Here is a 27,673-nt window from a genome sequence, read left to right on the forward strand (position 1 = left end):
TTTGTCCTCTTTTGTACACTGAATGTTTGTCATTCAGTATTACATGTGGTTTTTCATGGATACCATTGTATTTCCTTTTTCTGTGAGAGCCTGTAAGAAAATAAATCTCAAGGTTGTAAACTGCATACATACTTTAATGATCAATTTATTTTGAACTTTGAAGAAGGCTTTTGGCATGCTGACCTTCATCAGGTGCAGCACTAAGTACAGAAGTTGGAGTGTTATGATGGAGTTGTACAAGATGTTGGTGAAGTCACATTCAGCTTTGGTCACCCTGCCATAAGAAAAATGCCATTAAGTTGGAAAGGGTGCTGAGGAAATTTACGAAGGCATTACTGGGACTTGAGGGACTGTGTTGTGGAGAGAAGTTGAGCAGATTGAAAAATTGTTTAGATGTACAAACAAGCTGGATGAACTCAGCAAGTCGGGCAGCATCCGTTGAAAGAAACGGTCAACGTTTCGTGTTGAGACCCTTCGTCAGGACACAGTCCTTCAAGTCCTGATGAAGGGTCTCGACCTGAAACATTGACTGCTTGTTTCAACGGATGCTGCCCGACCTGCTGAGTTCATCCAGCTTGTTTGTACGTCTTGAGTTGACCACAGCATCTGCAGTGTACTTTGTGGTGAAAAATTGTTTATTGGTGTTTCAGAGTAGATTAGCTTTATTTGTCACATTGACATTAAAACATCGAAACATAAAGTGAGATGTGTTGCTTGTGTTAACAACCAACTCAGTCTGTGTATGTGCTGGGAGCAGCTGGCAAATGTCACCAACAAAGCATACCCACAACATACTAACCCTAACCCATCTGTCATTGGAATGGAGCAGGTCTCTGGAGCACCCGGAGGAAACCCACACTGTCATGGGGAGAACATACAAACTCCTTAGACAGATACATGGATAGGAAAAGTTTAGAGGGATATGGACAGGAAAGGATTAAAGGGATATAGACAGGTACATTGATAGGAAAGCTTTAGATGGATATGGGCTGAGCACAGGCAAATGGGACTAGATTACGTGGGCATTTTGGTTGGTATTGCTATCAGTATTGATTTATTATTGTCACATGTACTAAGACAATGAAAAGATTGTCTTGCATACTGTTTATACAGATCAGATCATTACACAATGCATTGAGCTGGAATATGGAATAACATAAAACAGTAACAACACATAATAAAGTATAAAAGATTGAAATGGAGGAGTAGGGCTGAAAAGCCTGCTTCCCTGTTGTAAGAGTCCATGACCAATCAGAAAGTAGTTTAATATACAATGAATTGTAAAATGCAGTTACTGACTCTCGGGTTCCATAAGAGCATAAGCCTATAAGACAGAATTAGGCCTTTCAGCTCATCATCTTCACTGTCATTCTATCGTGGCTGATTTATTTCCCCCCTCAACACCATTAATCTGCCTTCTACCTGTAACCTTTGATACCCTTGCTAATCAAGAAGCTATCAACATCCACTTTAAATATACCCAATGACTTGGCCTCCAAGTAGTCTTTAGCAATGAATTCCACAGGTTCACTACCCTCTGGCAAAAGAAATTCCTCATCTCTATTCTAAATGGATGTCCTTCTATTCTGAGGCTGTACCCTCTGATCCTAGGATTCCCCCACTATAAGAAACATCCTATCCATGTCCACTCAATCTTGGTCTTTCAATATTTGATAGGATTCAACAAGCTCCTTCCTCATTCTTCTAAACACCAGCGAAAATAGGCCAAGAGTCATCAAATGCTCCTCATATGTTTCATTCCTGGGATCATTCTGGTGAACTTCCTCTCCACTGCCAACATATCCTTTCTTAGACAAGGGGCCAAACACTGTTCATAGTATACGCATTGTGTCTGGAATGGGGAAGCTCTGGGAATCCCAAAGAGGAACAATTGAAAAGTTAAATGACTGTGGTTAACTCAACATGGCAATGGGAGTTGGAAGGTTTGGATAATTCTGGATACAAGGCACCCCCAGGAATGAGCAGCTTCTGTTTCTTCAGATGCCCATGAGTGGATTTTGTCCCTAAATCAAACAATACACAAAAATCACTTGATAATCTTTGCTCCATTCTGTTGTTTTGTATTTGTTGCTGTATTTATTGTTTTTTTTATTATCACCATGCATGCTGTTAACTCTGAGCCTCACATAAGCTAGGAATTTCATTGCACCCTAATGTATATGGCAATAAGCTAATTTGAACCATACCACCACAGTATTGTAGTGGTTGGCATCAAAAACACATCAGGTTGATAAGGAAGAACAATTACTTAAAGTGGAGATGGAGGGGAAATGTTTTGCCAGTCATAGGAATAAATGTACTGCATGTAGATATGTCAGACTTTTGAATTTAATAGTGTGGGGATTTGTTTGTATGCAGTACATGTATGAACAGGCGCAATGAAAAATGTAACTTGGAGAGCGATCTAACTGGCCTCACCACAGTATGGTATGGAGGGGTCTCTGTACAGGATTGGATAAAGCTGCAGAGGGTTGTAAACTCAAACTCAACCAGCTCCATCACAGGAACTAGCCTCCCCACTATTGAGGACATCTTCAAAAGGTGATGCCTCAAAACAGCAGCATCCGTGGACAGGAATGAACTACTGATGTTTCGGGTGAATGTATATATTCACTGGAAACATATATTCTCTGGGAGCAATGGATGTTGGGAATGACGAGGGTGGAGCGCACTGGAGGAGTGTGGGATAGGTGCCAGGTTGGAGGCTGGCATGGGTGCAGACACAACCGGCTCTGAGACATCAGGCAAGGATATTTCATTCCAAGCAACTAATTTATTGATTCCCTCTTCTCTCCCTTCCCCTTTTCCCAACCATGATTCCCCTCTCCCTGCCCTTTTCCCACTTTCCATCCACAACAAAGACCCATATCTAAATCAGGTTTATCATCACTCACAGACATCATGATTTTTTTTCTGTGGCAGCAGTACAGTACAATACATAAAATTACCACAGTACTGTGCAAAAGTCTTAGGTACCCTAACTATGTATATATGTGCCTAAGACTTTTGCACAGTACTGTTTAATATATACTCTATATACTGTATAGATGCACAATACTGTGTATATATACACACAAATATGTAAAATACATAATATATTATGTTGGTAAGACCTCAGAATCAAAAGGTTGACCATGGTGTGACTAGAGTCCTGAGCTGCCTAAACCTCAATGCAATAAATACTGTAGGAAAGGCGGATGGATGATAGTGCTGAAGATGAGGTAGCTGGTTTACAATCAGAGGCAATGTGTAGTGAGGAGGTAAAATTGCAGTCAACTGGGTCAGTTGCAATAAAACGAAAAGGATGAATACAGGACTGAAGGTGTTATATTTGAATGCGGACAGTATACGGAAGAAGGTAAATGAACTTGCAGCGCAGTTGCAGATTAGCAGATATGACATTGTAGGCATCACTGAATCATGGCTGAATGAAGATTATAGTTGGGAGCTTAATGTCCAAGGATACACACTGTATCGAAAGGACAGGCAGGATGGCGGGGGGGGGGGGGGGGGGGGCGGCATTACTCTGTTGGTAAAAAAAGAAATCAAATCATTAGACAGCATCGGAAGGTGTGGAATCATTGTGGATAGAGCTGAGGAACTGCAAGGGTAAAAAGACCCTGATGGGAGTTGTTTACAGACCCCCAACAGTAGTAAGGATATGGCATACAAATTACTATGGCAGATAGAAACTGCATGCCAAAAGTTCAATGTTCCAATAGTCATGGGGGACTTCAATATTCAGGTAGATTGGGAAAATCAGGTTGGTGCTAGATTCCTAAAAAGGGATTTTCTAGAGTACCTCCAAGATGGCTTTTTAGAGCAGCTCATGGTTGAGCCCACTGGGGGAATCAGCTACTTTGGATTTGGTGTTGTGCTGTGAATCAGAATTGATTAGAGAGCTTAAAGTAAAAGAACCCTGAGGGGTAAGTGATCATATGAAAAAAAATTCACCCTGAAATTTGAGGAAATGAATTAGAAGTCAGATGTATCAGTCTTACAATGGAGTAAAGGGAATTACAGAGGCATGAGAGAGGAGTTGGCCAGAACTGATTGGAAAAGAACACTGGCAAGAATGACAACAGAGCAGCAATGGCTGGAATTTCTGGAAGCAATTTGGAAGGCACAGGATATATCAATTCCAAAGAGGAAGAAGTATTCTGAAGGAAAGATGACACAAATGTGGCTAGCAAGATAATTCAAAGCAAACATAAAAACATAAAAGAGAGTGCATATAATAGAGCAAAAATTAGAGGGAAGTTAGAGGATTGGGAAGCTTTTAAAAACAAACACAAGGCAACTAAAATAGTCATTAAGAAGGTAAAGATAGAATACGAAAGTAAGCTAGCTGATAATATTAAAGCAGATACCAAAAATTTCTTTGGATACATAAAGTGTAAAAGAGAGGTGAGAGTGGATATTGGACTGTTGGAAAACAATGGTGAAGAGGTAGTCATAGGGGAAAATGAAATGGGGTATGAACTGAATATGTATTTTGTATCAGTCTTCGCTGTGAATACTCTAGCGGTATGGTGTAATCAGGTTTCAGGGGTCAGGAAGTATGTGAAGTTCTAGAGAGAAGGTTCTTGGGAAACTGAAAGGTCTGAAGGTAGATAAGTCACCTGGACCAGATGGTGTATACCCCAAGGTTCTGAAAGGGGTGGCTGAAGAGATTGTGGAGGCATTAGTAATGATTTTTCAAGAAGCACTAGATTCTGAAATGATTCTGGAAGACTGGAAATTTGCAAATGTCTCTCCACTCTTCAAGAAGGGAGAGAGGCAAAAGAAAGGAAACTACAGGCCAGCTAGTCTGACCTCAGTGGTTGAGAAGATGTTGAAGTCGATTATTATGGATGAAGTCGCAGGGTACTTGGAGGCACATGATAAGATAGACCATGGTTTCCTCAAGGGAAAATCTCGCCTGACAAATTTGTTGGAATTCTTTCAAGAAATAACAAGCAGGATGGACAAAGGAGAATTATTTGATGTTGTATGGTTAGATTTTCAGAAGGCCTTTAACAAGGTGCTACACAAAGCTGCTTAACAAGCTGTTGTCCCAAGGTATTACAGGAAACATTCTAGCATGGACAAGGCAGTAGCTGATCGGCAGGAGGCAAAGAATGGGTATAATGGGAGCCTTTTCTGGTTGGCTGCCGGTAACTAGGGGTGTTCCACAGGGGTCTGTGTTGAGACCAATCCTTTTTATGTTATATGTCAACGATTTGGACGATGGAATTGATGGCTTTGTGGCAAAATTTACAGATAATATGAGGAGAGGTGGAGAGACAGGTAGTTTTGGGAAGTAGAGAGGCTACAGAGGCACTTAGGAGAATGTGCAAATAAGTGGCAAATGAAATAGTGTCAGGAAGTGTATGGTCATGCACTTTGCTAGATTAAATGCAAGTGTTGACTATTTTCTAAATGGAGAAAAAATACAAAAAACAGAGGAGCAAAGGGGCTTGGGAGTCCTTGTGCAGGATTCCCTAAAGGTTAATTTGCAGGTTGAGTCTATGCTGTGGAAGGCAAATGCAACGTTAGCATACATTTCAAGAGGACTACAATGAGGCAAGCAATGTTGAGACTTTATAAAGCACCGGTGAGGCCTCACTTGGAGTATCGTGAGTAGTTTTGGGCCCCTTATCTTGGAAAGGATGTGCTGAAACTGCAGATGGTTCAAAGGAGATTGACAAAAATAATTGCAGGATTAAATGGCTTGTCATATGAAGAGCGTTTGATGGCTCTGGGCCTGCATTCACTAGAATTCAGAAGAATTAGGGATGCCCTCATTGAAACCTATCAAACGGTGAAAGGCATTGATAGAGTGGATATAGAGAGGATATTTCCTATGATGGGAGAATCTAAGACTACAGGACACTGCCTCAGAATAGAGGGACATCCTTTTAGAATGGAGATGAGGAGTAATTTCTTTAGTCAGAGAGTGGTGAATCTGTGGAATTCATTGCCAAGGCAGCTGTGAAGGCCAAGTCTTTAAGTATATTTAAGGCAGAGGTTGATAAATTCTTGATTGGTCAGGACATGAAGGGTTACAGAGAGAAGCCAGGAGATTGGGGCTGAGAGGAAAATTGGATCAGCATTATGAAATGGCACAGTAGACTCGATGGGCCAAATGGCCTAATTTTGCTCCCTTATCTTATGGTCTTATAAATTAAACATTAATTATACACCTGGAGACATGGTAACTATGAGACAGCTTGTGTCTCAACTTCACAGTAACACTGATGGACAAAGCAGGGCAGATCCATATGACTGTAAAGAACTTTACAGCCCAGAATGCATTTGTGCCATAGTGTTCAGGCTTCTTTTAAACCCCTTCACATTCTTCCTCATCTGAGCTGAATCAGCATGTGGTTTCATTTGCATTAAATGCAGCTTACTTGGAATATTGTGTTCAATTCTGGTCGCCTCATTATAGGAAGGATGTGGAAGCTTTAGAGAGGGTGCAGAAGAGATTTACCAGGATGTGGCCTGGACTAGAGAGGACACGTCTTATGAAGATAGGTTGAGCTTTTCTCTTTGGAGTCAAGGAGACTGAGATGATTTGATAGAGGAGTACAAGAATGATAAAGAGGCATAGATTTAAGTGGACAGCTAGAGACTTATCCCAGGGTGAAACTGGCTAATACACGGGGGGCAGAATTTTAAAATCATTGGAGGAAAGTAGAGAGAGGATATCAGAGCTAAGTTCTTCACAGAGAGAGAGGTGGGTGTGTGGAACATCCTACCAGGGGCTGTTGTAGAGGCAGATACATTAGGGCACATGTGATGAGTAAACCTAATCTTCAAAATGTTTCATAATTGAATCTGAATCTATTGTCAGCAGTGGTGAGGCCTGGTGGCTGTGTACAGTCAACACGTAGCACGATAGATATCATGTTGCTGAACTAAAACTATGGGGAAGAGTATACACTTGGGGCTTGTACTGTTCCACACGCAGTGGTCACTTTATTAAGTACAGCTGCTTGTCAATGCTGATTTCTAATCAGCCAATCACGTGGCAGCAACTCAATGCATAAAAGCATGCAGATGTGGCCAAACCTCAGAATGGGGAAGAAATGTGATCAAAGTGTCTTTGACTGTGGTATGATTGTTGGTGCCAGACGGGATGGTTTGAGTATCTCAGAAACTGCCGATCTCCTGGAATTTTCACATACAACAGTCTCTAGAATTCACAGAGAATGGTGCGATAAACAAACAAAAATCTAGAGAGTGGCTGTGCAGCAGTCGAAAATGCCTTGTTAATGAGAGGGGTCAGAGGAGAATGGCCAGACTGGAAGGTGACAGTAACTCAGACAACTATGCACTACAATGCTGGTGTGCGGAACAGAGTCTCTGAATGCACAACTTGCTGATCTTGAGGTGGATGGGGTACAGCAGCAGAAGACCACAAACTTAAACTTGGCGGTAGTCTTATTTGGCACAGGAGGTATGTTCTGGTCACCTTATTTTAGGACATAACATATTGATGATCTTCTAACATGAGCAACAGCTCATGGATCTGCCTCTGCCTCTGAAATCCAGTCTGGCCTAGTTGTGCAGGTGTGGGAGGAGGCCTGTGCTATCTGCTACACTTTACACTTGGGGTGTGAGAGTGAGCATTAGCACCTATTAAGAAGAACCTTTACCACCTTATCTGCAAAGAAAATCCTTGCTGTTTACTAAAGGATTGGAGTGATTATTTTATTTATTTAACTGTGCACCTGGATGGTTGCGATATACTTGGAGATAAGTTACATTATTCTAGTTCAGAGGCACTCAAGAATGAACATGCTTGCATTAGGCAGCAATTTTTATGACCTTGGTATTTTCTAAAACACACAAATTATTAATTATTTTCAAAGTGTAGTCATAGTTTTAACATTGAGAAATCTGTTGCCCTATTTGTCTATGCTCGATTCCATCAACAGCACTTGAGATAACAAACTTAATAATCTATATTAATGGCATTGGCCAAAGGATAAATATTGACTAGCTAGTTTTAATTCCCTTGCTTATCTTCAAATAAGGCTATTGAATCCATTACATCTACCTGAACAGGTAGAGGAAACCTCAAGAGCAGAAGGTAATATTAGCAGCTGTTTGAAACCTTCTGGCTCTGCTAGTAATCAACACCTTACCTGTCTGTCTTTATTTCTTTCCATCCTTTTTTTCTCTCCTGAACACCTTTTTTCTCTGTTTTTTTTTCTCTCACTCTCTGTTTCCACTCTCATTTCTCCCATTTTATCCTCCTTTCTCCTGCATGGATTTACCTGGATGCTGCCTGGGTTAGAGAGCATGTCCAGTCACTGCTGTGACTGAGAAGAGATCCTCTTGCCATAACACTTTGCCACTATATCACCTCCTGTCAGAGTCACCTTACGTACAGATACTCCTGCACTTTATGTACATGGACAAAAACTAATAATGTGGCTACACTCAACAGTTACTTATACATTGTGATTAATAGGACTGTTTTTTATATTTATTGCGTTTTAAATGCTGCATCAGCTCCGGAGTACAATCATTTCATTCTCCTTTACACTCATGTACTGAAGAACGACAATAAACAATCTTGAATCTAATGAGATGGGTTGAGTAAGCCAGGGCTTTTCTCTTTGGAGTGAAGGAGGATGGGAAGTAACTTAATAGAGGTGTACAAAATGATAAGAGGTATAGAGTGGGCAGTCAGAGACTTTTCCCCCAGTCGGAAATGACTAGTGTGAGAGGTCATAATTTTAAGGCAACTGGAGGAAAGTATGGGGGGATGACAATAGTAAGGAAAAATGGAATGTTATGGGCTGTGCAGGAGGGAAGGGTTATATTGATTATGGAGTTGAAGGTAGCCCTGTCCAGGATCGCCAACTCCAGAGGCTGGGGTACTGACCTGGTGGGGGCGGGCGGGGTGTTAGAAGGAGTTTATTTTGTTGTTGTTGGGTCTGTTTTGCTTCATGATGTTGTGTGTGAATGAATGTATGAGGAGCACTTGGTGGATCCAGGCCTGTGCTCAAAGGAGTTCAGAAGAATGTGAGGGGAACTTACTGAAACCCGTTGAACATTGAAATGGCTGGATATTCTTGGCAAGAGGATGGTAAATCTGTGGAATTCATTCATACCAACAGCTGTGGAGGCCAAGGTATACGTAAAGCAGACGTTGAAAGGTTCTTGATTAGTAAAGATATTAAAGGTTACAGGGAGATGGCAGGAGAATGGGATTGAGTGGGATAATTAATCAGCCATGATGGAATGCTGGAGCGGATTTGATGAGCTAAATTGCTCGATACTGCTCCTATATCTTATTGTCTCATGCCAACATTGCTGGCATGCTGTGGTGGTGCTGGAAGCCGATGGCACATGTGGGCTGCCTGGCAGTACAGAACTCAGATTGTGTTGGTTGTTCACTACATGTTTTATATACATATGACTGATCTGGAATCCTCAGCAGGCTTACTAGGTCAGCTCAACTTTGTGGGGAAGAGCCCTTACTGTGCCATACTGTTCTAGATTCGAATCAAGTTTATTTTTGAAAATAAAATTGTCATCCATATCAGTAAGTTTAAAAGTACAGAGAAAATTTATGATATTAATAAGACTGAAAGAGTAGGGAGAAAATGTTGAGCCTTGAGGACCTGAGTTACAGGGCAAGGTTAAAGAGGTTAGGATATTAATCCCTTGAGCATAGGAGAATGAGTGGAGATATGATAGAGGTATTACAAAATTATGTGCGGTATAGAGAGGGTAAATACATACAGACTTTTACCGAGATTGAGAGAGTCTAGGACTAAAGATCAAAGATTAGTGGTGAAAGGTAAAATATTTATGGGGAACTTCTTCACTCAGAGGGTAGTGTGAGTGTGGATGAGCTGCCAGTGGAAGTAGTGGATGTCGATTCGATTTCAACATTTAGAAGTTTGGATAAGCACAGGATGGGAGGGGTGTGGAGGATTGTAGTCCAGGTGCAGGTCAATGGGACCAGGCAGAATGATAGTTTGGCACACAAGGGCCTGTTCCTGTGCTGTAGTGCACTATGACTCTATAAAAGTCCAGGTATGGCATCATCTGCAGGTGGTGAGGCCTGCATCTGGAAAAAGATGCAATTAACATTGAGAAAGGTAATTTCCACACCTCGGAATGTTGGCATTATTCCATTGATATCAGTAACAGAGTTTGAGTTTCTGGTGACGGCCATAAAATGCATAATCTTCCTTTCCAATGAGGCCATCTGAACACAGATAGATACCAGCTTGTAACTTAACACAGCATAGTTATTACTCTATAAATAAACCTCAAAGTATCTCTGCTGGATTTCAGCCCGTGACTCACTCTCAGGTATTGATTAAACAACACGTAAATCTCGATAAAACACCTGCCTGAAATTTTCTCTGAATACCCATTATCGTGTATAACCCTTTAAACCTCTCAATTTAGTTTTTACCAGTAATGCATCATGGGTATCCAATGTTCAATGCTGTTTACTAACCTGCTGAACCCTTTCATCAGTCCCTTTTAAGTACAGAGACACTTCTCAAAGGGTTAGAAATACGAAGGTGATTAAAGTAACTCAGCAATGGATCTGCATCAAAATCTTTCCTGATTATTACTAGAACTACTAGAGCTGCTGTCGCATAGTTTTTGTCACCTATATGCAATCCAGGCTAGTTGACTGCCTGCGAGATGTTTGCATGTTCTCCCTGCGACAGTGAGGGTCTCCTCTGGCTTCCTTCCATTTCCAAAACATGCTCATGTTGATGGAACATAGAGTATAGTACTGGTGCCATTAGGTATACAAAGTTCTGCTGATCCTGATGGCAATTTATACTAACTATCCACCTCCAATGCAACAAGCTGCCAAGAATAGAGGGTATGAACTATACGGCCAAAAGACACAGGTGCAGAATTAGGCCATTCAGCTCATCGAGTCTGCTCTGCTATTCCATCATGGCTGATTTATCATCCCTCCTAATCCTATTCTACTGCCTTCTCGCCATAACCTATGACACCCTGACTAATCAAGAACCTATCAACTTCCACTTTAAATTTGCCCAATGACTTGGCCTCCACAGTCATCTGTGGCAATGAATTCCACAGATTTACCACTCTCTGGAAAATAAATTCCCCCTCATCTCTGTTCTAAATGGATGTCCCTCTATTCTGAGGCTGTGTCCTCTGCTCCTAGACTCTGCCACTATAGAAAACAACCTCCCGACATCCACCCGACCTAGGCTGTGCAAATTTTGATAGTGTTCAATAAGAACTACCCTTATTCTTCTTAACTTCAGCAAGTATGGGCCCAGAGCCATCAAACACTCCTCATATGTTTACCCTTTAAGACTAAAAATCATTCTCGTGAACCTCTCCAATGGTAGGACATCTATTTTTTGATAAGGGGCCCAGAACTGCTCACAATACTCCAACTGCAGTCTGACCAATGTCTTATAAAGCCTCAGCATTACATCTTTGCTCCTATATTCTAGTCCTCTCAAAATGAACACTAACATTACATTTGCCTTCTTTACCACTGACTCAACCTACAAGTTAACCTTTGGGGTGTCCTGCACAAGGACTCCCAAATCCCTTTGCACCTCTGATATTTGAATTTTCTCCCCATTTAGAAAATATCTTTATTCCTTCTACCAAAGTGCATAACTATACACTTCTCTACACTGTATTCCATCTGCCGCTTCTCCATAGTATCCAAGAAATCTTCGTAGAGTGGTGCCTCAAAAAATTGGCATCCATCATTACGGACCCCCCCACCACCACCTAGGACATGTCCTATTCTCATTGTTACCATCATGAAGAAGGTACAGATGCCTGAAGATGCACACTCAGTGATTTAGGAACAGCTTCTTCCTCTTTGCCATCTGATTTCTGAATGGACATTGAACCTATGAACACAACTTCACTACTTTTTAATTTCTGCTTTTGCACTACTTATTTAACTATTTAATATACATATATATAATAACTATTGTGATTCTTTGCCCATTCTCCCAATCTGTCTAAGTACTTCTGCAGATTCCTTGTTTCTTCAACTCTACCTGCCCCTGGACCTATCCTCATATCGTCTGCAAACTTGGTCACAAAGCCATCAATTCTGTCATCTAAATCATTGACATATAACATGAAAAGAAGTGGACCCAACACCAATACACGGAACACCACCAGTTACCAGCAGCCAGCCAGAAAAGGCTCCCTTTATTCCTACTCTTTGCCTCTTGCCAGTCACACAATCTTCTATCCATCTAGTATCTTTCCTGTAATACCATAGGCTTTTACCTTGTTAAGTAGCCTCTTCTGTAGCACATTGTCAAAGGCCTTCTGAAAATCCAAGTAAACAACATCTACGGATTCTCCTTTGTCTATCCTGCCTGTTATTTCCTCAAGGAACTCCACAGATTTGTCCAGCAGGATATCCCATTAAGGAAACCATGCTGACTTTGTCGTATTTTATCATGTGCCTCTAAGTACCATAAAGCCTCATCCTTAATAATGGATTCCAACATCTTCTTCTGAACTCAGGCTAAATGGGCTATAATTTCCTTTCTTCTTCCTGCAGTGGTCTGATAATCCATTCTTGCCTCTCTTTTACTCTTTATATATCTAAAAAACTTCTGGTATCCTCTTTTATATTATTAGCTAACAGTCATATTTCATCTTTTCTCTTATGGGATTTTAGCGGCCTTCTGTTGGTTTTTAAATGCTTCCCAATGCTCTAACTTCCCACTGATTTTTGCTATATTATATGCTTTCTCTTTTGCTTTTATGTTTTCTTTGACAGCCAGAATTGAGACATCCTCTCTTTAGAATACCTCTTCACCTTTGGGATGTATCTATCCTGCTCCTTCCTAATTGCTTCCAGAAACTCAGCTATTGTTGTTCTGCCATCAACCCTACCAATGCCTCCTTCCAGTCAGCTTTAGCCAGCTCCTCTCTCAATCCTATGTAATTCCCTTCACTCCAATGTAATACTGATACATCTGACTTTAACTTCTCCCTCTCAAACTGAATTCTGTCATACTATGATTACTGTATCCTAAGGTTTCCTTTACTTTAGGGTAAAATTTGGTTTATTACACAACACCCAATGCAGAATTGCCTTTCTTCTAGTGGGCTCAGCCACAAGGTGCTGTAAAAAGCCATCTTGTAGGCTTTCTACAAATCCGCTCTCTTCTGATCCAGTACCAACCTGATTTCCCAATATACCTACATATTGAAATCCCCCATGACTATCACAACATTGCCTCATTAGATGCCTTTTCTATCTCCCATTGTAATTTATAGCCCACATCCTGACTACAATTCAGAGGTCTGTGTATAACTTTCAACAGGGTCTTTTTACCCTTGTTTCTTAACTCTACCCACAAGGATTCAACATCGTTCAATCCTATGTTACCTCTTTCTAAAGATTTGATTTCATTTTTTACCAACAGAGCCACCCCATCCCCTATCCCTACCTGTCTATCCTTTTGATATAATGTGTATCCTTGGACGTTAAGCTCCTATGATCTTCTTTCAGCCACAATTCAGTGATGCCAACAATGTCATACCTGCAAATCTCTAACTGAACTACAAGATCATCTACCTTATTCCATACACTGCGTGCATTCAAATATAACACCTTCAGTCCTGTATTCATCACACTCTTTGATTTTGTCCCCAAGTTAAACTTCAACTCATCCTACTGACTGCTCTATCATCTGCCTGTCCTTCCTTAGTCTCACAACACACTGCAGCTACTTGTATACCAACTGCCACATCCTCACCCCCATGACTCCAGTTCTCATCCCCCTGCCAAATTAGTTTAAACCCTCCCCAACAGCTGTAGCAAACCTGTCTGCAAGGATATTGGTCCCCTCACATTCAAGTCCAGCTCGTCATTTTTGTACAGGTCATACCTTCCCCAGAAGAGATCCCAATATTCCAGCAATCTGAACCTCTGCCTCCCACACCAATTCCTCAGCCACATCATCCTATTGTTACTCTCACTGACTGGTGGCACTGGTAGCAATACAGAGACTACTACCCCGGTGGTCCTACTTTACAGCTTTCTACCCAGTTACTTAAATTCTCTCGTCAAGGCCTCCTCCCTTTTCCAACTATGTCAATATGTACCACAACACCTGGCTGCTCTGCTCACTCTCCCCCTTTAGAAAGCTGTGGATCTGATCTGAGAAATCCCTGACCCTGACACCTGGGAGGCAACACACATAGCATCTGGGTGTCCTTTTACATCCATAGAATCTCCTGTCTGCTCTTCGAACTATGGAATCCCCTTTCTTCCCCCTTCCCTTCTGAGCCACAGAGCCAGACTCAGTGTCAGAGACCCAGAAACTGCAGCTTCCCCCTGTAGGGTATCTCCCCAGAAGTATCCAAAGCAGTGTACTTATTGTTGAATAATAATAACAATTCTGCATTGGCTGCATCTTCTGCCCCCTCCAACAGTCACCCAGGTACCTGTTTCCTGCAATTTAGGGGTGACTATCATCCTGTAGCTCCTATTTATCACCTCACTCTCCTGCATGAGTTGGAGGTGATTGAGATGCAGATCCAGTTCCTTAATATGCATTTTAAGGTGCTGCAGCCCAAGGTACTTCATGAAGATGTAGTAATCAGAGAGACTGATAGTCTCCCAGCGATCCCACATCCCATACAAAAAAAATACCACTAACCCTGCAGCCATTCTCAACACACTAGCTATGTACTAATAGACAAAGAAAAAGAAAAAAAAATACTAGAAATTTACAGCCTCTGCCTCTTCTCGGCTAAGCTGTCTCTTGCCGAAGCCTGTTGAACCGAAGCCCGATCACTCTAACACTGTCCGCTCCTACTATGCCCACTCTGCTTACACCTCACTTCTTTTTATGTGCCTAAGTGACCGTTATAGTGCCCACCAAAAAATCCCAAAACACCCTGAGCTCTTTTTATAGCTCATGCCACCTCAGCCAAATAAATGACTGCTCACGATGATTGCAAAGTTCAAAGTAAATTTATTATCAAAGTACACATTCTGAGATTGGTTTTCTTGTGGGCAATCTCAATAAATCCATAAAATAACAGAATCAATGCCAACTTGGGCATTGAACCACTGTGTAAAAGACAACAAACTGTGCAAATAAGCACTAAATAATGAGAACATGAGATGAAGAGTACTTGAAAGTGAGCCCATAGATTGTGGAAACATTTCAAAGATGGGGCAAGTGAAGTTGAATGAAGTTATCCCCTCTGGTTCACGAGCCTGATGGTTGAGGGGTAATAACTGTTCTTTAACTTGGTGGTGTGAATTCTGAAGTTCCTGTACCTCCTTCCTGATGAGAAGAGAGCGTATCCTAGGTGGTAGAGGTCCCCGCTTTCCTGTGACATTGTTTCATGTAGATGTGCTCAATAGTGGGGGAGGGATTTTTCAGTGATGGACTGGGCTGTATCCACTACTTTTTGTAGGATTTTCTGTTCAAGGACTGTAATGCAACCAGTTACTGTACTCTCCACTACATATCTATAGAAGATTGTCAAAACTCCTAAGGAAGTAGAAATGCTGCCGTTCTTTTGTAATCACACTTTCATGCTGGGCCCAGGACAAGCCCTCCGAAATAATAACACCAAGGAATTTAAAGTTTCTGACCCTCTCCACCTCTGATCCTCTGAAGAGGACTGGCTGATAGACCTCTGGTTTCCTTCTGCTGAAGGAATCAGCTCCTTGGTCTTGCTGAAATTGAGTAAAAGGTTGTTGTTATGGCACCACTCAGCCAGGTTTTCAATCTCCCTCCTATATGCTAATTCATCACCACCTTTGATTCAGCCTAAGACTTTGGAGCTGTGCTTAGCCACACAGTCATAAGTGTGAAGTGAGTAGAGCAGGGGGCTAAACACAAAGCCCGGTGGTGCCTCTGTGCTATCAGAGATCATGGAGGGGATGTTGTTGCCACTCTGAACTGACTGGGGTCTGCAAGTAAGGAGATTAAAGATCCAATTGCACAAGAAGGTATTGAGGCCATTGTCTTGGAGCTTATTGATGGTATTAAATGCTGAGCTGTAATCAATGAAGAACATCCTGATGTTCCAGAGCCAATGAGATGACATCTGCTGTGGACCTGCTGTTCTGTTAGGCAAATTGGAGCGAATCCAAGTTGCTTCTCAGGTAGGAGTTATTATGTTTCATCAGCCTGCCGGATGAGGAAAGATTGGACAAACGTTGGTTGTTCCTACTCGTCACAAGATGATGGTGTGCACAGCCTTAGTGGCCACTCAGGCTCCAATCAATGGTGAATATTTCTGTCTTGTTCATCTTTTCTACAACTGAAAAATACTTCAGATCATAACACAAAAATCTGCAAGCTCAATTATAATTTATTAACTTATTTATGGTAAAAATTTGGTTCATGTGCTGTGTGTAGTATATGTTTGTGGGTACACCATTGCCCGGAGGAATATTGTTTCAGTTGTATATATGCATGTATAGTCAAATGACAATATATTTGACTTTAAGCTCTATAATCGGAGGGTGAAGACAGACACGATAGAGTCTTTTAAAATTATAAGCATTTAATAGGGTAATTATAGAACACAAAACAAAGAACACTATTGCACAGTACAGGCCGTTCTGTCCACAAGGTTTTGCTGACCTTTTAGCCTACTAACCCTTCCCTTGAACATAGCCTTCCAATTTTCTATCATCTGTGTCCCTATCTCAGTGATGCAACCAATAAGAATGCTCTCCATGGAACATCTGGAACATTTGCCCGAGTTTATGGTGACAGACCAAACCTTTTCAAACTCCTAATGAAGTATAGCTACTGGCGTACCCTCTTTGTAACTGCATCAATATGTTGGGTCCATGCTATTACCCTGCCACTTGGCATAATGCACTAACTCACAGCACTCTGATGTTAACTGGGGTGTGTCGCTCTTCTCAGCAGCTCGTCGTTACTGTGTGACCCGGGCAGCAATCATGCATGCCTGGCTTGGTTTGTGTAATGCGCTGCTGGGCTTCTTTATCTACAGGGACATCAGGAAATTCCACTCCCTCCTGGCTGCCTCCGGTGCTTGGGCAGCTCGATCAGGTTTTGCAACAAGGATTTTTGTCTGGTGGGAAAACTGGTTGTCAGGAGGGTTGTGTACGCAGGGCCTTTAGCATTGTCAAAGATCATACAGATGTGACTCCACTCCTTAAGAAGGGAGAGAGGCAGAAGAAAGGAAATCATAGGCCAATTAACCTGACCAGTGGTTGGGAAGGTGTTGGGAGTCCATTAATAAGGATGGAGGCACATGATAAAATAGGCCAATATCAGCATGGTTTCCTTCAGGGGAAGTTTCGCTTGACAAATCTGTAGGAATTCTTTAAGGAAATAACATACAGGATAGACAAAAGAGAGTCAGTGGATGTTGTGTCATTGGATTTTCAGGAGGCCTTTGTCAAGGTGCTACACATGAGGCTGCTTAACAGGATAAGAGCCCGTGGTATTACAGGATAGATACTAGCATGGATAAAAGATTGGCTGACTGGCAGGAAGCTAAGAGTGGAAATAAAGGAGGCCTTTTCTAGTTGGCTGTTGGTGCCTAGTGGTGTTCCACAAGGTTCAGTATTGGGGGCACTTCTTTTCATAAATGTTAATGATTTGGATAATAGATTTGATGGCTTTGTGACCAAGTTTACAGATGATATGAAGATAGGTGGAGCAGCAGGGAGTATTGAAAATCTGCAGAAAGGGCTTAGATTGAGAGAATATGCAAAGAAGTGGCAGATGGAATATCATGTCAGGAAGCATATGGTCATGCACATTGGTAGAAGGAACAAAGGTGTAGACTTTTTTCTAAATGAAGAAAATATTCAAAAATCAGAGGTACAAAGGGACCTCGGAGTCCTTATGCAGGATGCCCTAAAAGTTAGCTTGTAGGTTGAGTCAGTGGTGAGGAAGGGAACTGCAATGTTAGCATTCATTTTGAGAGGACTAGAATATAGGAGCAACGATGTAATGCTGAGGCTTTATAAGACTTTGGTCAGACTGGACTTGGGAGTATTCTGAGCAGTTTTGGGCCCCTCATCTAAGAAAAGATGTGCAGGCATTGGAGTGGGTCCAGAAGGTGTTCAAAAGAATGCTTTTGGGAATGAAAGAGTTAATGAATGAGTAGTGTTTGATGGCTATGGGTCTGTTCTTCCTGGAGTTTAGAAGAATGTGGGGGTATCTCATAGAAACTTATTGAATATTGAAATACCTAGATAGAGTGGATGTGGAGAGGATGTTTTCTGTAGTGGGTGAATCCAGAGGCTATAGTCTCAGAATAGAGTGATATCCATTTAGAACAGAACAGAGGAGGAATTTCTTTAGCTAGAGGGAGGTGAATCTGTAGAAATCTTTGCCACCGATCATTGTGGAGAACAAGTCATTGAATATATTGAAACTAGAGGTTGATAGGTTCTTAATTAATAAGGGTGTCAGAGGCTGCAAGGAGAAGACAGGAGAATGGGGTCGGGAGGGACAATAAATCTTACATGATGGAAGTCTAGATGAGAACTGGTGTGTTGAATGGTTTAATTCTGCTCCTATGTCTTATCCCTCCCATCCATCCCACAATCTCTTCGACTCTCTACCATCACGGAGATACCACGGAACAGGATAGGGACTGTTAGGATGGGAAACAGCTTCTTCCCCCTGTCTATGAGACTACTACATTCACTGCAACCACTCAAGTCTCATCATAAATGAAGCTGCAGTGGTGTTATACTGTTTACTTTTTAACTTGTGTTGTAAATATACCTTCCGGTAAATGTCAATCTTCTGGAATATATTTTATTACTTGTTAATCTATTTGTGGTAATATTACTTTGTGTTATATATGAGTTTTATGTTACTGTGTTGTGCAGCTTGGTCCCGAGGAGCATTGTTCCATTGGGCAATATAAATGTACATGGTTGAATGACAATACATTTGAACTTGAATTTGAAATATGCCTTTTACATTTAGAGTCATAGAGAACTACAACACAGAAACGGCATTTTGGCCCACCAAGCCCATTCTGATCCGGTCTTCTGCCTAGTCCCATCTACTTGCACCTGGACCATAGCCCTCTATAGTCATCTCAACCTATCCAAATATATATATTTGTATTGTAAATACAGTACTTAAATGACTTGGATGAAAATGAGGTGAGGGGGGGTGGTGAGTAAGTTTGTAGACGACACAAAGATTGGCAGTCTGCACAGAAGATTGCTAAAGGATACAGCGGGATATAAATCAGTTGCAGATATGGGCAGGAAAGTGGCAAATGGAGTTTAGTCCCAGCTAGTATGAAGTGCCACACTTTAGATTCAGACTTAGATTTAGTTATCACATGTGCATCGAAACATACAGTGAAATGTATTGTTTGTGTTAACAACCAAAGATGTGCTGGGGGAGCCCACAAGTAAGCCCCACTCTGACAACAGAAAGAGAAATAGTTAATGGCAGGATTCTTAACAGCACTGGTGAACAAAGAGATCTTGAGGTTCAGATACATGGCCCCTAGAAGTGGATGCACAGGTTGATAGGGTGGTAAAGAAGGTGTATGGCATGATTGCTTTCATTAGTTCATGTACTGAGTTCAAGAGCCAAGACATTGTTATATCTTCATAAATCTCAGGTTAGGCCACATTTACAGTACTATGTTCCATTCTGTTCGTCCCATTATAGGAAGGATGTGGAAGCTTTGGAGAGGGAGCAGAGCAGCTTTACCAGGATGCTGCCTGGTATGGAGGACACAAAATGCTGAAAGAACACAGCAGGTCAGGCAGCATCTATGGAGAGGAATCAACAGGCAATGTTTCCAGCTAAGACTCTTCACCAGGTTCACGAGTCCTGATGAGGGTTCTCAACCCGAAACACTGACTGTTTATTCCTCTCCAAACAGACTGCCTAACCTGCTGAATTCCTCCAGCATTTTGAGTGTTGTACTCTTGGTTTCCAGCATCTGCAGGATCTCTTGTGCTTTTGGCTTGGAGGACATGTGCTACAAGGAGACAGACTTTTGAGGTGACGTGATAGGAGTTTATAAAATTTTGTCAGGCATAGATCAGGCAGCCAGTGTTTGTTTTCCCAGGATTGAAATGTCTAGTGATAGGGGGCATGTATTTAAGGTGAGTGGGGGGAAAGTACAAAGGAGACACTGTATATAGGCAATTTTTTTCACTCAGAGTGGTGGGTGCATGGAATGCACTGTCTGGAGTAGTGGTGCAGGCAGATAGCATAGGAGTGTTTCAGAGACTTTTAGACAGGCATATGGATATGCAGAGAAGGGAGAGATATCGTCAATGTGTGGAGAAGATGAATTAGATTAATTAGGAGTCATTGGTTTAATTATCTCAGCATCACATTGTGGGCTGAAAGGCCTATACTATTCTATGTTCTTTTTACAACATTGCAAGAGACCATTCAATTCATTAGTGTTTTGCCAATGTTCGTGCATGAGACAATCCTGTTCCTACACTTTTTCAACTTATTTATGCCCTTATTCACTGCCTCTGAATATATCTCCAATCCTCCACATGCTAGAAAGCTCCACATTCACAGCAGTCTGAATTCTCCATTAAATCTATTATCGGCGATCTTGCATACATTGCCTCTATTTCTCCAGATAACCACTAGTGTCTTTTTTCCAATCTGTACTCTCTAATCCTCCCATAATCTTAAAAGCTTCCATCAGATCATCCCTTGTCACTCTGCCTCATTAGGAGTTTGAGGTGTATGTCACCAAAGACTCTTATAAATCAGAATCAGGTTTATTATCACTGACATAGGACATGAAATCTGTTATTTTGTGGTAGCAGTACAATGCAAAGGTGTAAACATCTACAATGTTCACAAACAATAAATAGTGCAAAAAAGGAATAAAGAGGCATTATTCATGGGTTCACAGACTCTTCAGAAATCTCATAGTGGAGGGGAGATGTACAGTGTAGATGTACTGTGGAGAGCATTGTGACTGATGGCAATACAGCCTGGTATGGAAGCTCCAATGCATGGGATCACGAGGTTTGTTTGGCTGCAGACTCAGTCAGCTCCATCACGGGCATAACCTTCCTCAGCATCAAGGGCATCTTCAAGAGGTGGCATCCATCATTAAGGACCCCCACCACCCAGGACATACCCTCTCTCTTCATTACTACCATCAGGAAAGAAAACAGGATCCTGAAATCTGCTATTGGATTTCTGAACTGTCCATGAACTGCTTTTTTTTTTGCATTATTTATTTATTGTGATTTTATGTTTTTATTGTTATGCTGCCACAAAACAATAAATTTCTCATCATCTAAAATAATATATTTCTTTATCTAGAAGTTAAGAACTCCAATCTATTCCCACAGAATGGAAGGAGGTTAATTGGCCTGATCTGGCTCTATCTAAGACCCTCCCAGCTAGCATCATGTTCTCCAGAGCTTTGCAAATGATTTCCTGATGATACTTAATCAAATGCCACCATCCACCTGCCACACCCGGTATGAAAAAACATTTGGTCTGAGTGATGGACGCCCCCTTCTTGAGGCATGTCCTTTTGAAGGTCTGCTTCATGGTGGGGCGGTTTGAGTCCGTGATAGATCTGCTAAGTCTATAATGCTCTGCAGCCTCTTGTGGTTCTGTGCACTGGAGCCATACAAGGCAGTGATGCAACCAGTCAGAAATATTATTTTCACCATATTCCCTGATTTTTGACGCTTTCAACAATGGGAACTGTTTCATTCTAAGTACTCTAGTAGAACCTTTAGTTACATCCATCAGATACCCTTGAACATCCCCTGTTTTAGACAGAAGAGCCCAGCTTCCCTCCATCTGTATTATGGAAGTCCTTCATTCCCTGAAATTGTTTTAGTAAATCCTTTCTGCAACTTCTTTACATCAGAATCAAGCTTAATATCACTAGCATATGTCACAAAATTTTGTTTTATGGCAGTACATTGCAATGCATAATAATAAAAACTATAAATTACAGTAAGAATTACAATATCAATTACCACTGAGCATATCCATATGGAGCATTGTCGCAGGAAAGCAGCAGCCATCATCAGGGACCCCCTCCACCCAGGTCATGCTCTCTTCTCACTGCTGCCATCAGGAAGAAGGTACTGGAGACTCGAGGCTCACAGCACTAGGTTCAGGAATAGTTATTACCGCTCAACCATCAGGCTCTTGGACCAAAGCAAATAATTTCTCTCCACATCACTGAAATTTTCCCAAAACCTACAGACTCAATTTTTGATATTTATTGCTTATTTATTATAGTGTCTTGCTTTGTTGTATTTGTACAGTTTGTTGTCTTTTTCAAACTTGTTATACCCCCTAGTTGGTGCGGTCTTTCATTGATTCTGTTATGATTACTGGATTTATTGAGGATGTCCGCTAGAAAATGAATCTCAGGGTTGTGTATGATGACATACATGTACTTTGATAATAAATTTGAAAAAAAATTAAAAATTTAAATAAATAATGCAAAAAGAGAGGAACAAAATAGTGAAGTAGTGTTCATAGGTTCATTGTCCACTCAATAATTTGATGGTGGGTGGTGGGGGGGAGGGAGGAAGAAGCTGTTTCTGAAACATTGAGTGTGTGTCTTCAGACTCCTGTATCTCCCTCAATGGTAGCAATGAGAAAAGGGCATGTCCTGGGTCATGGGGCTCTTTAGTGATGATACTGCCTCTCTGAGTCATCGCCTTCTGAAGCTGTCGTTAATGCTGGGGAGGCTAGTGCCCATGAAGCAGCTGGTTGAGTTTATAACTTTCTGCAGCTTTTCCTGATCCTGTGTAGTGGCCTCTCCATACCAGACGGTGACGCAACCAGTTGGAATGCTCTCCACAGTACATCTGTAGACATCCGCAAGTGGCTTTGGTGACATACCAATTCTCCTCAAATTCCTAATGAAAGAGAGCAGCTGCTGTGCCTTCTTTGTAATTGCATCAATATGTTGGGCCCAGGATGATCTTCAGAGATGTTGACACACAGGAACTTGCAATTGCTCATCCTTTCTACTTCTGATCCCTTGCTGAGGTCTGGTGTGTGTTTCCTCAACTTACCCCCCCCCCCTCTCTCTACACTCACAATCCTGGGTGTAGAGAGAGTAGAGCAGTGGGCTCATCATACATACCAGTAGACCAGTGTTGACTGTCAGCGAGGAGGAGATGCTATTTCCAATCCACACAGATTGTGGTCTCCCGGTGTGGAAGTTATAGATCTAGTTGCAGAGGGAGGTACAGAGGCCCAAGTTTGGGAGCTTGTTGATTATAACTGAAGGTATGGTTGGGTTGAACGTTGAGCTGTAATCAATAAACAGCAGCCTTACGTACCTATCACTATTGGCCAGGTGATTCAAGGCCAAACGGAGTGCCAGTTAGATTGCTGTAGACCTGTTGTGGCAGTAGACAAATTACAGTGGGTCCTGGTTAGATTGCTTAGGTTGGAGTTGATTCTAGCCATGCCCAACTCCTTAAAGCACTTCATCACAGAAGATATGAGCGCTCATTGAGGAAGTTCACTCTGCTCTTATTGGGCACCGATATGTTGTTGTTGCCCTTTTGAAGCAGGTGTGAATCTCGGACTGCAGCAGTGAGAGATTGAAGATGTCCTTGAACACTCCTGCCAGTTGGTTGGCACAGATTTTCACAGCCCTCCCAGATACACCATCAGGGACTGATGTTTTACGAGGGTTCACCCTCTTGAAAAACGTTTTGACTTTGGTCTCTGAGACAGACAACACACAATGACCAGATGCTGCCGGGATTCACACAGGTGTGGTTTTATTCTCCCTTTGCATAAAAAGTGTTGAGCTCATGTGGGAGTGAAGCATCACAGCCAATCATGATGTTATGTTTTGCTTAGTAAGAATTAGTGGCCTGCAAACCCTGCCAGAGATAACACGCATCTGATTCTGTCTCTAACTTCATTTGGAGATTTTTTTACTCTTAAAATAGCTTTCCGTAGGTCATATCTGAACTTGTATAGTTCTGGATCACCGGTCTTGAATGCCACAGATCTAGCCATCAACAGACTATGAATCTCTTGATTCATCCACAGCTTTTGATTTGGGTATGGCCAGTACACACTGATCAACACAGGTCAGACTCAAAGATGAATCCCTGAATATTGTCTAGTCCACCAACTCAAAGCAGTGCTGTAAGCACTCCTTCACCTCACTTGACCATATCTTCTTGGTCCCCACCACTGGTCCTGTGGTCTTTAGTCTCTGCTTGTATGGTGGGAGATGTCTGTAAGCTATAGGTACAGAGGAGACGTCAGGGGTAAGTGTTTTATGTAGAGAGTGGTGAGTGCATGGAATGGGCTGCTGGTGGCGGTGGTGGAGGTGGAAATGATACGGTCTTTTAAGAGACTCCTGGATGGCTACATGGAGCTTAGAAAAATAGAGGGCTATGGGTAAAGCCTAGGTAATTCTAAGGTAAGGACATGTTTGGCACAGCTTTGTGGGCCAAAGGGCCTGTATTGTGCTGTAGGTTTTCTATGTTTCTATCTTCCATTCTCTCTACATCCCTTTTACAAAATGGAGACCATTACTGTATACAGAAAGTGAGGCTGAAGGTGAGCCATTTTTTATCCATGCACCATCTAAGAGTCTCCTAAATGTCCCTAATGTATCTGCCTCTACCATCACCTCTGGCAGTACAACCATGCACCCACCACTCTGAGTAAAAAAAAACCTACCACTGACATCCCCTTCTACTTTCCTCAAATCCTCTTAAAATTATGCCCTCTCATATTGTGTAAGGATGACAGGTAAAGTTGTGCAGCATTCCACATTTTTTTGGGCGGCACAATAGCGAAGTGTGACACTGTAGAGCAACTGCGAGCTGGTTTCAATTTCCACCACTGCCTGTAAGGAATTTCCACGCTCTCTCCATGACTGCATGGGTTTCCTGCGGATGCCCGGGTTTCCTCCCACATGCCAACGACGCATAGGTTAGGGATTGTATGTTGTGGGATTGCCACATTGGCGCTGGAATGTGTAGCAACACTTGTGGGCTGCCCTAGCAAATCCCTAGGTCAGTTGGTTGTTAATGCAAATGACACATCTCACAGTAGATTTCAATGTATATGTGATAAATAAATGAATTTGATTCTGAGTTAGACAACTGATTGTATGGTCTTTCAAAGCTGTGTCACTATTAAAAAGGGTTGTTTTACATCAGTGAATGACAGTGGATTTAATTTGACTTTTTTGACACTGATCAACAGAAAAGACTCTCGTATCAAAGTGAAAACAAATTTCTACAAATAGGTCTAAATTTATTACAATTTTTAAACACAAAAAAAATTGATTGCATAATTACTCACCCCCTTCAAGTCAGTATTTAGTAGATGCACATTTGGCAGCAGTTACAGCCTTGAGTCTGTGTGGATAGGTCTCTATCAACTTTGTACACTGCAATTTTTCCTCATTCTTCTTAACAAAACTGCTCAAGCTCTGTCAGATTGCGTGAGGATTGTGAGTGAAGAGTGAACAGACCTTTTCAAATCCAGCCACAAATTCTCAATTGTATTCAGGTCTGAATTCTGACTTGGCCACTCCAGGACAATAACTTTATTGTTTTTTAGCCATTCCTGTGTAGATTTGCTTTATGCTTGGGGTCATTGTCTAGTTGGAAAACAAATCTTCTCCCCAAGTCGCATTTCCCTTGAAGACTGCATCAGATTTTCCTCCAGGATTTCCCTGCATTTTGCTGCATTCATTTTATCCACTACCTTCACAAGCCTTCCAGGGCCTGCTGTAGTGAAGCATCCCCACAGCACGATGCTGCCACCACCATGCTTCACAGTAGGGTGGTGTGTTTTTGATAACGTGCGGTGTTTGGCTTACACCAAACATAGTGTTTAGTCTGATGGCCAAAAAGCTCAATTTTGGTTTCATCAGACCATAGAATCTTCTTTCAGATGAGTTCAGATTCTCCCACAAGTCTTCTGACAAACTTGAGCCAAGATTTCATGTGAGGTGTTTTCAACAGTGGCTTTCTTTTTGCCACTCTCCCATAAAACTGTGACTGGGCAACAGTTGTTGTATGTGCAGTCTCTCCCATCTCAGCCACTGAAGCTTGTAACTCCTCCAGAGTTGTCATAGGTCTCTTGGTAGCCTCCCTCACTAGTCCCCTTCTTGCATCTTCACTCAGTTTTTGAGGTCAGCCCGCTCTGGGTAGATTTACAGCTGTGCCATATTCTTTCCATTTCTTGGTGATTGACTTCACTGTACTCCAAGTGACTTAGAAATTTTCTTGTATCCATCCCCTGACTCATACTTTTCAATAACCTTTTCACAGAGTTGGTTGGAGTGTTCATGGTGTAGTTTTGCCAGGATACTGTCTCACCAGCGGTTGGACCTTCCAGATACAGGTGTATTCTTACTGCAATCAATTGAAACACCTTGACTGCACACAGGTGATCTCCATTTAACTAATCATGAGACTTCTAAAACCAATTGGCTGCACCTGTGATGATTTGGTGTGTCATATTAAAGGACTGAATACTTATACAATCATTTTGTGTTTTATATTTGTAATTAATTTAGATCACTCTGTTTTCACTTTGACACAAAAGTCTTTTTCTGTTGATCAGTGTCAAAAAAAGCCAAATTAAATCCACTGTGATTCAATGTTGTAAAACAATGAAACAAAAACCTGGGGGGGGGGGGGTGAATACTTTTAATAGGCACTGTAAATTCTTTCTACTACTATCCTTGACTAAGATTGACAGGAATATGTATTAAACAAGTCAGGAATTGACTGTAAAATGTTGCCGTGTTGGTCCTGTCACCAGGTCTAAGCCTCAAGTGCACTGCCGGTGTGGTTGCACAACTACAGACCTGTGGAACCATAGACCAGGACGAATCTGCTTTTCAAAGAGGAAGGAAGATGCTCAACTAGGAACTCAAACGGATTAACCCATGTGAAACTAGAGACTGAATGGAATAACAAACTGTCAACAACTGCTGCCTGCTTTGAGACAATTAACTCCCAGCTGCCACAGACTAATCCTGCTCCCATCTCCTCCTGAGTTACAGCAAGTTCGTATATCTGTCTGCACTAATCCAGGGAAGAATGATTTCCCAGAACCATTTCACAGCAAAGCAACCTGTCACACCCCATGAATCAGTACAACGTTAAAAAAAATACTTGATGCACCACTTCACAGCTGATAACTGAGATACGTGCTCTGCCCTGTATTCCACCTTGTACCAGCCAAGAACATAGAACAACATTACAACAAAGTATCGGCCCTTACTGACAGTGGCAGAATTCAACTTGGATAGCTGGTGCTGTAATAACATTACCCTAACCACTATGTTTCCACACCACTATGGACATATGGTATACAGAGAATCACAAAAAGCTAGAGTTAGTTTGTGCTGACCTTTTAACATAACCCAGGATCAATCTAACCCTTCCCTCCTATATAGTCATCCATTTTTCTGTTATCCATGTGCTAATAATTTCTTATATGTTCCCAGTGTATCAGCCTCTACCACCACACATAGCAGGGCGTTCCACACATCCACCACTTTCTGTGTTACAAACTAAAGTCTGACATCCCCATATACTTTCCTCCTATTACCTTAAAATTATGCCCCTTCACAGTAACCATTTTCAACCCAGGGAAATGTCTCTGGCTGTCCTCTTGCTCTATGCCTCTTATCA

At 41.8% G+C, this 27,673-nt stretch overlaps 1 protein-coding gene across 2 annotated transcripts in view; it reads right to left on the reverse strand.

Moving 5' to 3' along the window:
- Positions 1-27,673, reverse strand: part of nhej1 (nonhomologous end-joining factor 1) — a 395,026-nt gene that overhangs the window by 25,464 nt on the left and 341,889 nt on the right. The window lies entirely within an intron of this gene.

Source organism: Hemitrygon akajei, chromosome 5 (genome assembly GCF_048418815.1).
Source record: "Hemitrygon akajei chromosome 5, sHemAka1.3, whole genome shotgun sequence".
Lineage (NCBI taxonomy): Eukaryota > Metazoa > Chordata > Chondrichthyes > Myliobatiformes > Dasyatidae > Hemitrygon > Hemitrygon akajei.